At 40.5% G+C, this 8,958-nt stretch overlaps 1 pseudogene; it reads right to left on the bottom strand.

Moving 5' to 3' along the window:
• Positions 1 to 477: 477 nt before the first annotated feature.
• On the bottom strand, positions 478 to 2,066 carry LOC127141589 (putative nuclease HARBI1; annotated as a pseudogene).
• Positions 2,067 to 8,958: the final 6,892 nt, after the last annotated feature.

The following is an 8,958-nucleotide window of genomic DNA, read 5'->3' as shown; positions in this document are numbered from 1 at the left end:
AGGATTGGGATCATGTTGATCCAAAAACTCTGGATTATACTGATCCCATCAGAAGGGTGGATTCAGCGTGGATTTCAGGCCCAAAATTAATGACACTTTAGAATGGTATCTAATAATACTATATTTGGATCATGCAGTATAGCCTACAAGATATCCTATTTATTCAAATTTTTAAATTTGATTTGTTCAGCCATCAGGCTACAGTGATTAGGTAGGCTATAACGCATTCAGCCTTTCAGTATAGGCCTACAGGAAAGTAGAAAGAGTTTGGCCTCATAAAATAAGCTGCAATAGCAGCAGCTGTCAATATTGACCACAAATAATATATTTAATTCTGTCATTAATTAATGTGTATTCATCACAATCAAAGATATTTTTGTTTTGTTTTTAGAATATTTTTTAGTGATGCATGCAATGATAAAACAGAATAACACAGCAATGGCATCACTGGTTTTTGAAATCCAAAACAAATCCAAATCAGAAATAGTGTCTAACTATTGTGTCCCTTGTTGCACGTCCTGTTTGCTCGTTCTGGCAGAATGCAGGAGGTTGGTCAGGGTCTCCAAGGGGCTCAGGTGCATCATTGTCAGCACAGAGAGGGACACTGCACTTGGTAGCGATGTTGTGCAGGACAATACAGGCAAGGGTTATGTTGCAGGCTTTCTGTGGTTCCGCTCTCAGGTAGTTAAGGCATGCAAATCGCCTCTTAAGAACTCCATTTAAACACTCAATTACACATCTTACTATGCAATGAGCAGTGTTGAAGTGTGCCTGTGTCGGTGTATTTGCTGTCAGAAAAGGGGTCATCAGCCATGGTAGGAGTGGGTAGGCACCGTCTCCTAATATTATTCATCTGGTCGGTTGGTTTTGAGGTCTTTATATAGAGCGCTCTCCCTCAGGATGCGTGGTGCTTGTGCTTGTATATGCCCGTGTGCAGTCGATTGCTCCAATAATATTGGGCATATTTCCCAAAAGAAAAAAGCTGCGCTTGGCAATCTGGTTGGAAAGAAACAAATTCATTGACCAGGCTGGCCAGTGCGATTGACACATCTTTCACCACATCACACACAGCTGATTTCGCCACTCCCATATAGTCACCAATAACTTGGTATAAAGAGCAACATGCATAAAATCGTAGAGCAATGAAGATCTGGTCTTTCACAGACAGACCGTGACTCCTTTGGGTTCTGTGTTGTAGTTTTGGCCAGAGAAGGTTCACAAGGTACTCGATATCAGCCTTCCCAAAGCGAAACCGGGCATACAGCTCCTCAGTGGTGTATTGCTCCAGTGGTTTGGTAGGCTCAACATACACCCTTTGACGGTATCCTCTCCTCACAAAGTGGTGGTGGACAACACCTACCATTTCACTGTCTCTCTGTGAATCCTCTGAGAAAGGCTAATTTAAATGGCTGTGTAATTGGTCTTTTCAAACACACCCATTATCACTGATTAGTTTTGGCTTGTGTTCAATTGAGGCAATCGGACCCAAGGCCTATAAATGATGAACAATGTTCACTATAGTAAAGCAATGGAACCATGGACTCAAGAAGCTGTAATTTCACTGCTGCCAAAACCAACACACTACTAGAGGGTGTTAGGTGCCATTATGACACAATAGTGTAAACACTGTATCACTGGTGAAGAGGGCACAGCAGCGGATGTACTTCCTACGGAGGATGAGAAGAGCCTACCTGCCCCCACCCATCCTCACCACATTCTACAGAAGCACCATAGAGAGCATCTTGACAAACTGTATCTCTGTGTGGTGTGGAGGCTGTAGCGCCTCTGACTGGAAGGATGTGAGGAGAGTGGTGAGGACAGCAGTGAGAATCATCGGGACTTCTCTCTCCTCCATCCAGGACATTGCACAGAACTGCTGTGTGTCTCGGGCCAGGAAGATCTGCAGTGACTCCTCTCACCCCCATCATGGACTGTTTACCCTGCTGGCCTCTGGAAAGAGGTTCCGCAGTATTTGGTGCAGGACCACCAGGTTCTACAACAGCTTTGACCCCCAAGCCATCAGACTTTTAAACACCTAAAAATTCACTTCCGTCTGTATATACTCAGTGTTGCTTGACTCATATTTAAATATTTAATATTTAATCTATACTGCTGCAAATCCTGTTGTACATATTTAAGATTTAAGTATATTTATTTCCATTCTGCTTGCAGAATTTTTTGCACACACATTTGCACTATGCTGGAAACTGTAAAAACTGAGGCCTATGCAAACGAAATTTCGTTCTGTATACACTTGCTGCATACTGAATGACAATAAAAGTCCGTCTAAGTCTAAGTCTAGTGGGAAGTTTTAATTCTGCTAAGGGTGGAGATACCAACAAAAAGAAAAATGATGTTTGGATTTTAATCACTGAAGATGTGAATGCCGTAGGGTCTGGCCAGAGGAGGACCACAGACCAAATAAAGTTTCGATGGAAGAATCTTAAGGCCAGGGCAACAAAGGACCATGCTAAAGCCAAAAACCCGCAAAGAGGCAACAAGCCCTTTAAGAGGGGAGATTACACAGATGTGGTCCTCGACATCATTGGAGGTGGAGGGAGTCATCCCAAAGGGATCAATAAAGTCTGTCTAAGTCTACGTCTAAGTCTAAGGTGAGAAGTCGCAAGCTCTGCAAAGTATTCAAGGTGTTGTAGGGGATGGCGAGTCTGGGATTGAGGAAGAGAGTCCAGTTCCTCCTGAGGCTGATCCAGAGAGCACATTTATTCTGAATCGCAGCTCTGTTACTGAGGAAGAAGCTGGATCCTCACTAGTAGAGCCAGCAGTAGTTGCCACAGGAACTCAGAGGAAAGGCTTGAAGCATCCTTCATCAAACAAAGATGATGATAACAAGGAACTTCTGCGAAAGAGACTGAAAGGCAGAAGTACAGATTCCTCTGGCAGAGGAACAACTGACTCTCACCAAACTACAGCAAACCAAGGCCAGACTTAAGATCTGCCTCCTAAAGGCCAAGCTCAGACAAGCTGGTCTCTCCACATCAGATGAATGAATGTTTTATTTATTTGTTGTAGGTCTCAGATGAGAGGACTGCTGGAAGAGGGTGTTTTTTGTGTGTGTGTGTTTTCGTTTCAAATAAAAATAAACTTGTATCGACCCCACACTGGCTATTCTACTTGTTGCTCTTTACATATCTATAGTTCTACATTGTGATTTCCTATCCTATTTGAGCGCTGGTTATCCAGATTTGGTGATCCTGAAAAGTTTCTATCTGGATCAGATTGATCCAATCCGATGTTGCTTTGAAAAACCGACTCAAAAGTAAAATGGATTACATTATCATGGATAGCAAAAAAAAAAAAGGATTACCAAATCCACATTAATTTTATCCAGATTAAACCTTTTGAAAAACCGGGCCCAGGTGCTTTCCAGGAGACAGTGACCTTGGAGATAAGATAATAGTGTATTTTAATGAGGAGCCCAAAGATAGACATCTAAATAAACCAGTGTTTTAATGGTGTAAATTTGACAGACCAATAAAATACTCAGAGAGGCGGAAAGTCACAGCCAAAACTGTATAACAAGAGGAACAAAAGTCAGTACAGTTTGGAGCTCTTCTGGTGTATCTTGTATGCACTGTGAACTGTTCTCGGGGTTTTTTGTCAGCAAATAAACTCTGCTGCCTTGGACATGATTTTTGAACACCTGAATCTGGCTGAAGATTTCTGATTGCGGCCCAGTGGTTTGGGACTTTAAACCCAATCCACATCAACAGTCATAATGAATCAAATGACAGCTCTTTTGCGTTTTTACTGTGACATCACAAGTTGTATATGGAAGACGAGGAAGTTGAGAGGAAGAAAGGAGCGAATGGTCGCTCTCTGTAGTGATAAATTTGAGAATAACATCTTGACAAATGGAGGAACACACTTAATATGTAGCACAAGAGAAAGCAGCAGAATATGAACCCTTGTTGTTGAAGAAGTGAAAACAGTAGGAAGCCAACGGCAGAAAATAGGGATCAACACTGATGTCATCTTCTCAGATGGAGGATGCTGGTGAGTTAGAAATATTTTTTAGAGCCGAAGTCGCCTGCTTTCTGCTGGACAGGTAATTTAGCTTTTTAACCTAATTGCAATTTGTCGTTTGATAGCTTTAGCTAATGTGACAACATGGTCATGGGCACAACACTAGTTACTAACACAAGTTTCCTTCTCCCTGTGTGTATTCTGATTATATAGGCTAATTAACTTCATGTTTATAATTTTATATTTATACGCTGTGTGGAGCATGTGTGCTTGGTGTAGATGTGATGGTTGGTGAGATTCTCTTGATTTAGTTTGGTAATGTATGGCCAGACGAACCAATTCCCCCAGCACCATAAGATGTTTTAGAATATATAACAGGTCAGAGTTTGCATATGCCAGCTTCTGGTCTGTATCATGCGTTGTTGTCTGGTGGAAAATCTGCCAAATAAGTGGTCGGTTGTGTGGTATATAAAACTTGTTGACAACTGAAAGGACAACTCTGGTATTTTGGAACCTAATGTGAATGACTGATTGGAATCGGTGCTGTATTGATGTATGTATTCAAGAACAGTGTACAGTGTACCCATCAGAACACAGGAGCTGCTGGAATACCACTGCTTCCATTGCCTAGTTAGTTTGTGTTATTGTGTGACTTTCAGTTGTGGAAGACGTATTCAGATTATTACTATGAGTAAAAGTACCACATGGTAACTAACAGACAGACAGATAGAGGCAGCGGTATTATAGCAGCTCCTTTGTCCTGCTCAGTTAAATTATTATTTTTGTTAGTGGTCTGGTTTAGAAAAAAACAGTGTCTCTCATTACTAATAAGGTCTGTCTCTGTAGGAAACCTATACATAATGTAGTCATGTAGAGTAATAATTTGTCAACAGTATGCAAAGAGTGATGTGCCTTTAAAAGAAAGAGTACTGCATTAAGCTGATTTTAAAGGAGTATTATGTGGAAATGGTGTTCTCAGTATTTACTATTCAAAGAAAACATGTATGTATGTTAAAGGCCACTATGTGTGAGTAGATGTTAGTGTTCACTGCATGTTTACTCTGTGTGAAAAAGACTTGTACTTTGTGTGAAAAAGACATATAATTTTAAAAATAGAAACAAGGAAGAGTTAAGAAATAATGTTGTAAAAATAAAAGGTGACTTAGTTTTTAAAAAATACAATCAGAACAGGCCAGAACATAATGGTGTAAAGCAGAGAGAGAAAAGGCCAAAAGAGGACAGGGCCTGTCCTGGAATGACCCTGTAAACTGCAGCTAGAAGAAAAGAACAGGGGCTTTCCAGAAGACAGTGACCTTGAAGAGAAGATAAGAGTCTATTTTTAGAAGAGCCCAGGTGCTTCTCAAAAGACAGTGACCCTGAAGATAAGAGCGTAACTTTTTTTTTGAGGAGCCCCAAGATAGACATCTAAACGAACCAATGTTTTAATGGTGTAAATTGGACAGACCAGTAAAATGACCTGAGAGGCATGGAAAGCCACAGCCAAAACTGTATAAAAAGAGGGACAAAGCCAGTACAGTTTGGGGCATTTCTGGTGTATCTTGTATGCACTGTGAACTGTTCTCGGGTTTCTTTGTCAACAAATAAACTCTGCTGCCTTGGACACTGCCGACTCCTGATAATTTTTGGGCGCCTGAATCAGGCTGAAGAATTCTAATAGTAGCCCAGTGGTTTGGGACTTTAAACCCAAATCCACATCAGTCACATAATTAAAATAACACTGAAGCCTGTCAGTGATAAATAATATAGTAATACATTACATCAGCTATTCATAGTGTTGCATGTAGCCCATTCACGATCAGTACTGCACCAATTCCAAAGACTTTCCTGCAGTTATCTACACAGAAAAACATGAACCGGGTTAAAAAATAAAATAGTTGTTCCTTTTACATATATAGTATGCAAACGTTTGGATTTACCTCGGCTGTTTCATTCTCTTGAGTGTTTATTCATGTGGCTCGACTGGTCATATGACTGTGATGTAGTATTTATATATTACTTTATGGTCCTTTTTATTTTTCACAGACACTATGGACTGGCATCCTTCACAGTGTTTGTGGCATTCACATCTTGACTATGGAGAGCAGCCAACATCACAACAACACCTTGAAGGGAATGGCTGCAAAGAGACTGCTACAAAGCTCTAATGGACATCGTTCTCAATGAGCGTTGGCAGAGGAATGCACATAAATATCTATGCAGTACACAGATGTACTACTTGTGATTATTTTTAACATTATATACATATATTTATTGATAAATCAGATCAGCTGCAGACCTAGAGGCCCTCCAGAATCATATTCTGATGAATGCCAGCAAGTGCTATGCTTTCAGTCCCTCAGTTTATAAGGCAAGAGTTCTGCTTGCTGCTCTGGACTACAACTTCTACCAGAACCCACCAACAGTGAAAAAAGCAGAGGGCAAGGACATGTGAGTTTAAATACTTGAAATATTCCCCTTTAGAGTACAGGCAGACTGTTTTTACAGTCAGTGTTTTGTATACCAGTGATTTCTGTGTGCTCTCAATGCTGTCAGTTGTTAATAATGAAAAACTGATGCTGAAATTTGTGTGTTACAGTTTGAAAAGGCAGTACGAGAAAAACAAAATTCTGAAAACGCTTTGGATACATCCCTTGTCAGGGTGTCAGTTCTGAGCCAGGGCTTTTGTTTTGTAGTTCTGTTGTGTTTGTTTTATTTCCTGTTTTATTTTGTTATCACTGACCTCCCTCTTGTTTCAGGTGTCTTGTCTTCCCCTTCCTTCTGTGCTCCCTCCTCCTGGTGATTACCTACCCTGCCCTAATGTGGTTCACCTGTGTCTCATTGTCTGCCCTGCCCCTGTGTATTTAGTGTCTGTGTCTCCCTGCACTCCCTGCCAGTTCGTCTTGTGCCTCTGCCAGACCTACCAGCCTTTACTAAGAAGACTTTTCTCTCGCAGCCATAGTTTTTTGACCCTTGCCTGTATTTTTGACCTTGCCTCAGCTTAGCCCTCTTGTACCGTTGCTTTCTCTTTCTGCCTACCCGTGTACCGACCCCGCTTGAATAAAGGACCTTGTTTTTTGTATACTCTGCTTCTGCCTCGTGTCTGCGCCTGTGTCCACACTGCTACCCCTTGACATCCCTGAGTTGCAAGGAGGAATGGTGAGGAGAAGAATCTCAAGTGGAGTTGGGATGCCTTGAAGGGGGCCCGCCTTTGACTGGATGACCCCAGAGGGCTCAGTTTGGTACCCCCGTACCTGCATCATCTACATCAGAATTGGTGCAGACACAAGTCAAGAGAGGTCAAGTATTATTGTAGCATATTAATTTACCCTGTAAGTCATTCTCTTGATGAAAGAGCATTGTTTTTGACCAAACTGTGTAAAATAATAAAAATAATATACCAACTAAATGTGTAATGACACTGTTTTCACCAGGACTCGTTTTCAAAGCAGCTGCTGATTCAGAATGAGCCAGACAGGAGTCACCAGCCCAAAGATGAACCACTGACTTCTCAGGGATGACCACAGAATGAAAGAGCTGGAGCATGACGATACACTCACAGCTTTTAGTGTTCAAACACTCAAATGTGTCCATTGCTTATTATTATGTGTATATGTCTATAATCACAATAAATAGAACATATATATCTGATTATTATCCTTTTTTTTTTAATGAATTGCTCTCAGAATTAAAACAGCAATGAAATATGGAAGTAATATTCTGGAGTTGTGAGGTGGGTTCCCTGTACTCCTTCAGAGTCATGTCTTGAAGAAGTCTCATGAATAAAAATAGAAGAAATATACAGATAAGGCTTTAAAAATTGTATAACATAATGAGTTTATTTGGGTTTTCCCCTGAATACGCACCTGTATATAGTATATATACAACCATTCAGCAGCATCTCTGATGTTTGACAGGTAACGATGACTTACCTAACATAAAGATTACAAAAACTACAGTGACACTGCTAGATGTAAAGCACAAAACTGGATAAGTGTATTGAAAAAATAGTATTCATATTACGCAGATCGGGGAGAAGTAAAACAAAATACAAACCTTGGTTTCCTGTGTCCGGATTTCTTGGGAGAGGTCCCTTTCACTCCTCTTTGTTAGCTAGCGAATAATCCACACGGGAAATTCAGGTGAAATGGTTTGTAAGTAAAATGAAATTACCCTGGAAGAAGACGGTGAGGCTTATTATCAACGGCGTGCCTGCCGTGTGTGCTGAGGGAACTGGCTTGGTTTGACTGGTGAAAGAGGAAATGCAAAAAAGCAACTGCCACACACCCTTGATAACTTACTTATTAATTATTATTAAAACTAATTGACTGCAGAAGCAATCATGTAATATGTAGATATATTTAGTAGATATGTAGTAGATATATTTATAAAGTCTTACAGTTAAAACTGGCCCTTTAAAATCAACCACAATTCTGATGAGGAGTTTGACGCCCCTGCTGTACACTCTCCGATGCGCTTGGAATTCAGGGATGGGGGGATAGTTATTTGGTTGGTTGTTATTTGCATTCTCACCACTAGATGCCACTAATTCCCCAAACTGCTCCTTTAATGTCACAATTTGCAGCAATAGTGAAAAAAACAAACAAAAAACTAAACAATGACAAACAAACAAAACTGGATTGTTTTAGATTAGGTAGAATATTCAAAAATGCGTAAAGGTACTAGCTAGTTCATAGAACAACAGCCGCAAGAAGCAGAAAATGGATTGCTCCTTCCTGTCGAGTGGTACACCGAAACTTTGGCACATTTCTCTTTACATACTCTAAAGATTAAATTCAGTTCAATTCAATTTTATTTATATAGCCCCATATCACAACAAAAGTCATCTCAAGGCACTTTTCATATAGAGCAGGTCTAGACCATACTCTTTAAAATAGGGATTTACAGAGAGAGACCCAACAAATCCCACCACGAGCAAGCACTAGGCGACAGTAGCAAGGAAAAACTTCCTTTTAA

Source organism: Lates calcarifer, unplaced genomic scaffold (genome assembly GCF_001640805.2).
Source record: "Lates calcarifer isolate ASB-BC8 unplaced genomic scaffold, TLL_Latcal_v3 _unitig_5673_quiver_385, whole genome shotgun sequence".
NCBI classification, from domain to species: domain Eukaryota; kingdom Metazoa; phylum Chordata; class Actinopteri; family Centropomidae; genus Lates; species Lates calcarifer.
This window is presented reverse-complemented; position numbering and strand designations above follow the sequence as displayed.